Here is a 7,135-nt window from a genome sequence, read left to right on the forward strand (position 1 = left end):
CCTATAGAGAATGATGATGTATTATGTCCTTGTTATGTCTTGTCCACCCCCCCCCCCTCTTCCCTTTTCCCCTCTCTCCTCCTTTCTTTCTTCCTCCTCCCATTTCTCTCTCCTCTACGATTTATACTATTTCAAATTTTTACCTAACCATTCTTCTTTATAAACTAGAAAATTATTTTGAAGAAAGGTTTTTATTCTTATATCTTTTGTTTCTTTTGCCTTGTTTCTTGATGGGCTCTCAGATATTATGTGGCTATGAGGTCGGATATAGAGGTTAATAACACATCTTTACTATTATTAGGTTCTTTTGTGTTCTTTTAATACCAGATCTCGCATACCACTATGATGAATGCTATTCCTGGTTGGTGGAGGTGAAATGTAACCTATGGTTATCATTTGTTACCTTATTCTACATGTGGTATATCTAACTTTGAGTGTTTTCTTCCACCTGCTTTTGTATGACCCCGAACTGCCTCATGTTTCTATTTTTTGTATTTTTTGTACTTTTTTACTCTGAACCCAGACAAAGATGTATGTACACCTATTTTTACCTTTCTTCAATAAAAATTGCTTTGAAAAAAAATATATATATGTTCAGAGAGGTCAGCACTGTAGGTTTAAAGCATTAATTAATTAATTAATTAATTAATTAAATTAGAGGAAGTCCCTATTAGTGTGCAGTTTCCTCCACTGTCACTTGGTGGTTTTTGAACATTGTTGCAGGGTATCTGGTGCATTTGGAATGCCTATTTGAAAGACAAAGATTGGAAACCGCACTGGTCTTATGGTGTATATGTATAATGATAGTTATCTGTAAGTACTGATAATAAAATTTAGGGTTCAAATCCTTATTTCGGGGAGCAGATACGTACGGCAATACATTCCTTTTTGTATCAAAAGACTACCCATCAGTGGTGCTCCCCCGAGTCAGTTAAACATGGTGTGAACTTTGAAAAGAAGAAAGAAGACTCTTTTTGGGAAGCACTCATATACAGATAATATTGTACGACTCAATCGCAAAAAAATATAGCTAGCTAAAATACAAAATTTTTATTAATTCTCATTAAAAAATGATTATTGGGGAGTTCAAAAATGGCGCCAGTATATATTTAAATAGTGACTTTGCGAAAATATGGGGAATGATGTACAGAATACAAGGTACAAATACCTAATTCTGGCCGAGATGGGTATATCCAGCTGTGGATCAGTCTATGATTATAGGTTGCTCATTTGTTGAAAAAATGACCGTCATTTGTAAACTGCTATATATCCCAATTGGGAATTTTGATCCTAGCAGATAATTGAATCATAGGTCATAACCGAGACATAAGATAGTGCTCTATTAATAGTGACAGGTGGGCGGCAAATATTTGCAGTACCAGGGTGTTCCTTAGTAGTCTCCTATCCAAGTACTTAACCCGGCCCTCCACTGCTTGGCTTCCAAGATCAGATGAGATTGGGCATCTCCAGCGGGGTATGACCGCAGACCTTATGCTCACCCTTGTCACGCTGTGTCCAAAATTGGGCACAGATAAGAGCCAACTATTGTTATATGAGCCACAAGTTTGAGAGAAACACAGCTGGTTTGATATAAAAAAGAAGGGGGGGATTTCTTATCACAAATGATAAGGTATACTTAAAGATTAAATACCCATCTAAATAATCAGGGCTTATGTCGTCGCAGTATACATAGGGAAAAGACCTCTATGTTGCATAATTAACACATGCATATAAATCTGACATTAAATAAATGATATTATTATAATCATGCAAAAGAAGGGAACCTCCAAATTTGGTCTCCAAAGCCACAGATTGCATACGAGGTTACACTATAAATTCTGAAAATCACCTGAGCAATGAAAAAATATAATTTCTCAAAAACCAACAGCGAGTTAGTATTAACTGAGTTGACACAGTATATATTCATATGCAGTGTAAAGGAAAAGAAAGAAGGCGTTTTGTTTTGGTTTTTAAATGGGGTCCAAGGTTTAACAGATGTATCCACATCTGCTTTTTTGATAAAGATATGGACCCCAATGCAGTTTGGTACTTATTCCTTTACTGTTTGATAATTAGTGTCACTCAATTTTGTATAGCAGTCTGTGTAGCTTATAAGTAGGATTTTGATAAATACCTGTCCATGCGCTGATGCATAAATATTGGATATCCAAACCTGATATACAATTTTTTGGTTTTAGATCCTACTTGTTTAGAGAGGAAGATCCTGATGTCTGGAAGGTGCCGGCCGCGTCCGCCCGCGTCTGCTCACGTTGGGCTTGTTACCGGGCTCCGGCCGCACTGTGCTTCCTGTTGTCCTGGTTCCCTAGGCGACGGACTTAGCCGAGAGCGGCTCGTTGCGGTCACGTGTGCGCACCACGTGACCGTCTCTCCTGACGTACGTTTCGCATAAAGCTTGGTCACAGGGCGTCAGTAGGTTCCAGCCTATTGGTTTGTCCTTATATTGGTGATACTGTGTGCTGATTGGCTCTCAGCAATGGATTGATAGGTAATTTGGCCTATAATAGTCAGTATCGTATTTGCAGGTTCCCATAGGATGGTGTGTCCTGATTGACAGTTAGAGGGACCATTGAGCAATAAGATGAACGATCATATGGTTATTTTAATTAAAAAAGAGCTGATAAAATTAATTTTTAGTTGATGTTTGCAGAGGATAAAGATATAGTGATAATATCATTTGTGGAACAGTTAATTATAGTATAAAAACTTTAAAAATTGGAAGACACAGATTGTTAAAAGTACTTAATGTGCCTGTGCCAGTATTAGAGTAATTATATATATAATAAGAAGGAATCATATACATAATAAGAGGGAAATACAGATACAGTTTTTATAAAAGATTATTTTCTTATATATATATATATAAATATATGAATTTAAAATTGGGATATAGATATAATAAATTGGTGAATGAGTGATCGTGACTGCTGAACCTAAAAGTGTCTGATAATAATATTCAATTGTGTTTGAAAAAAACATATTTGTGAAAGTCAAAATAATAAGAAAGCTTATAAGTGGGGGGGGGAGGGGTGGGGGGGCTTGAAGGGGGGGGGGCGGGGACGTGAGGGGGGAAAAAAATGGGGGGAGGGGGGGGAAAGGAAAGGGAGGAATGGATTATTTTTGGGGGAAGGGGGGGGGGGAAAGGGGGGGGGGGAAATGGGGGGGGGGGTTGTTGGGGGGGTGATTGGTTTTTTGGAGGGGGGGGGGCGGAAAATTTGTTATTGTGGGGACAAGTGATTGTACGAAAATTAATAAATGGAAAATATAATAGATATTAAATTTATTAATAAATTTAATTTTTATAAAATTCATTAATAAAATCATAGGTGGTTGTGGGCTGTATTGTGAATTAATTATAGTATATACAAAATGTGCGTTTGGTAGTTACATTTTTATGGGGAAAGGGGGGTAAGAAAAAGAAAAGGACAGACAAGAAGAAAGGGAAGGGGAAAAAAGAGTAAAAAGAAGAAAAAAAGGGAAAAAAGGGGGGATATTCGAGCATTGGGATTGCCGTATTTAGTTTAAGAAAACTCCATAATTGATGTTTTCATTCATACCAAAAGGGTGAATGGTGCCTAACTTGAAAATCCACTCACATTCTTTCTTCAAAAGGATGTCTGTCAAACTTCCACCACGTATTCCGAGTTTGATTTTTTCAAGTCCGAAGACCTTGAGATCCTCCCATCTGTTATCATGGTGTTGGTAAAAATGGCGTGCTACTGTAGTGAGTGGTTTCATCTTTCTTTTATCAGAGGTGGCATTACGTATAGTCCCAATGTGTTCTAAGACACGTTGTTTCAGTGGGCGAGTGGTCATACCCACATATTTCTTGTCACAACTGCATTTGATGCAATAAATGACACCTTCAGTCAGACAATTCATATAGTCATTAATTTTGAATTCTGTCCCATATTTGTCTTTTACTTCTTTCACTACTTCAATATGTCTGCAAGCTTTGCATTTACCACAGGGATATGTTCCTGTTGTGGTGATTTTCTTTGTAGGTATTCTTTGAAAATGACTTTGAACCAGATGGTCTTTTAAATTTCTGGACCTTCGCCAGCTCATAGAGACACGTGTACCGAGTTTTTCTGATAAGTCGGGGTCAGTATGCAATACATGCCAATGTTTTTGTATTGCTTCACTGACTTCCTTCCATTCATGGCAGTAGTTACCCACGAATCTGATAGTATTTGCGTTTTGTGTAGTTTCTCTCTTCTTGAAGATAATGTCATCCCTGGAGACAATCTCTGCATTCCGAGAAGCTTTCTTTATGGAAGTATTACTGTACCCTCTTTCACGTAGTCGTTGGGCCAGTTCTATGCTCTGTTTTTTGAATTTGTGATCATCTGAGCAGTTCCTGCGTAGACGCAAGAATTCTCCTTTTGGTATATTTTCTATGGTGGGATGAAAGTGTGAACTAGTCTGGTGCAGCAAGGTGTTTGTCGCGGTAGTTTTACGGTACAGACTTGTGGCGATCATTCCCTCTGAGTCCTTGTATAGCATTAAATCCAGAAATGGTAGCTCCGTTTGGCTGATGTTATGGGTGAGATGAAGATTGAGATTATTGTCATTTAGGCACTCTATGAACTGATGTAACAGTTGTAGGTCCCCTTCCCATATCAAGAAGATATCATCTATATATCTTGTCCACATGATGATATTAGATGTAAAATCATCATGGGTATCCTTGAAGACGAATTCTTTCTCCCACCATCCTAAGAAGATGTTCGCATAGGTGGGCGCACAGGCCGCCCCCATAGCAGTACCCCGCGTTTGGAGGTAAAATCTGTCATTAAATACAAAGAAATTGTAATGCAGTACAAAGTGCAACAGTTTGATCAGAAAAGTATGAAATTCCTCCCAGCCTTCATTGTGCAGAAAATATTCGACTGCTGCTATACCTTCTGTGTGACCAATTGAGGTATATAGCACTTCTACGTCTAATGAGACTAAGTATTGGTTGTCCTCCAATTTCACGTCATGCAGTTTCCTAAGTATATCTGCTGTGTCTTGTATATATGAGGGAAGACCCAGTACAAGATGTCTGAGGTGCAAATCCAGAAAGATGCTAGCCTTTTCAGTTAATCCTCCTATACCTGATACTATTGGTCGTCCAGGTGGATTTAGAATATTTTTGTGCACTTTTGGCAGCATGTAATATGTAGGAATTTTTGGATTCTGAATATGCAAGTATTCATATTCCTGTTTTGTAATTACTCCTTGTTCTCGGGCCTGAGTGATAATTTTAGAGTAGACCGACATGTAGTTATCCAGGGGGTTAAGAAGTATCCTTTTGTAACAGTCAGTGGATTCTAATTGGCGCGATGCTTCTTTAATATAGTCTGTTTTTGGCCAGATCACAATATTACCTCCTTTGTCCGAGGGCTTGATTAGGACATCCTGCCATGTTTGTATCTCCCTCATGGCCTTTCTTTCTTGATACGTCATATTTGAGTGACGACGATGTTTTTTATTGGTGTGAATGATATCAAATTCTTTTGCAACTAGTTTTTGAAATACCTGAACTTCTGGACATATTTGTTCTGGTGGGTAGTATGTAGATTTCTTCTTGATAGCTGGTCTGATGGGTGGTCTGTGGTCCGTACGATTTGACCCATATTGGTCTTGTTGTAATTCATATAATGCAGCCAGTGCTTCTTCCTCCATTGCTTGAAGATCTGGGATTGCGGTTTCTTCTGTTTCTGGGGTTTCTCCTCTTGTAGTAGTGGGAGTTGTTTTATCACTGTAGAGTTATGTCAATATTAATTTCCTTCCAAATAGTTTCAGGTCCTTCTCCCACCTGAACCTTTCAAAATGTCCTGTGGGAGAAAATGTCAGACCTTTACTTAGTATGGATTTTTGTGCATCCGTAAGTATATGTTCGGAGAGATTAATGATTTTAAGTTTATTATCATGTTGTGTGTTTTCCATAGTCAAGAGACTGGTGGTTGTCATCTCCTCTGTGTGTTTCGGGTCAGAGGGGGTGAGAAATCCCATTGCTGCTGGCCTCTTCTTCCTCTTCCGCCCCCTCCTCGTCTTCCTCCTCTTTGTCTTCCCCGTACCCTCCCTGTTCGGGGGTTCCCTAAAAAAGAAGTGGAAGAGGTAGTAGAGGGGGGGGGATTATGTTGGCTGCTACTTGTTTGTCCTCTGGATCCCAGATGTTTATCGGGTATGTAGTCAGCAGTGTCTTCTGTTCCAGATGTTTCCGCCTCTGAGGATGAATATTCACCTGTATATTGGGTTGTATTTCTTTTCCAGTTAGTCCTTTGCCATTTGAAAACTCTTCCCGAGGCAAAGTCCTTTTTGTCTCTAGCGTATTTTGTTCGTTTACGATCTATGATGGATTGCTCATATGCCTGTAATTCTTGTTTGTTATGTTCAAAGCACTTCTGGAATTGTAAGTCCTTTTCCCAAGTTTCTAATTTTTTACCCAGGTCTTCCAAATCACGTTCGCATTCCTCCAGTATCAAGTTGTTATGTTTAGTTAAAATGTTCATAAGGTCGCTTGAACACTTTAGGAGAGTATTTTCCCATTCCTTCTTTAAATTTTCACTCGCTAAATCGAATGCCGGAAAGATTCTTGGACGAAGGCCTCTGGGCGATATTTTATTTTTAATATAGTTTTCCAGAGTTGTGAGGTCCCAAGTGGTCCTAATTTGTTTACGTAGCAGTCCATTCAGTTTGTGAAAATCAGATTCCCAACTAATGTGAGGTTCATTATCTGTGATTTCACTCGGAAAGATATCATCTAAATTATCCTTATTTTTGCGTCTTAAACTCAGCTCTTGTTTAAGATTAAAACTCATATTTCATGAGAGAACTCCCGAAAAAAAGAGAGATAGAGAGAAAAAAATTATTAATAAGGAACAGAGATTTCCTAAAGAAGGAATATCCGTTACCTTTATATTACCGTGCAGATGTTTCCGAGAAGACTGGTGGCCAGTCACAAGTACAGTTATTTGAAAGACAAAGATTGGAAACCGCACTGGTCTTATGGTGTATATGTATAATGATAGTTATCTGTAAGTACTGATAATAAAATTTAGGGTTCAAATCCTTATTTCGGGGAGCAGATACGTACGGCAATACATTCCTTTTTGTATCAAAAGACTAC

General features: G+C 38.4%; 1 pseudogene; it reads right to left on the reverse strand.

Moving 5' to 3' along the window:
• Window positions 1-1,367: 1,367 nt before the first annotated feature.
• On the reverse strand, window positions 1,368-1,488 carry LOC134968216 (5S ribosomal RNA; annotated as a pseudogene).
• Window positions 1,489-7,135: the final 5,647 nt, after the last annotated feature.

Source organism: Pseudophryne corroboree, chromosome 10, assembly GCF_028390025.1.
Source record: "Pseudophryne corroboree isolate aPseCor3 chromosome 10, aPseCor3.hap2, whole genome shotgun sequence".
NCBI lineage: Eukaryota > Metazoa > Chordata > Amphibia > Anura > Myobatrachidae > Pseudophryne > Pseudophryne corroboree.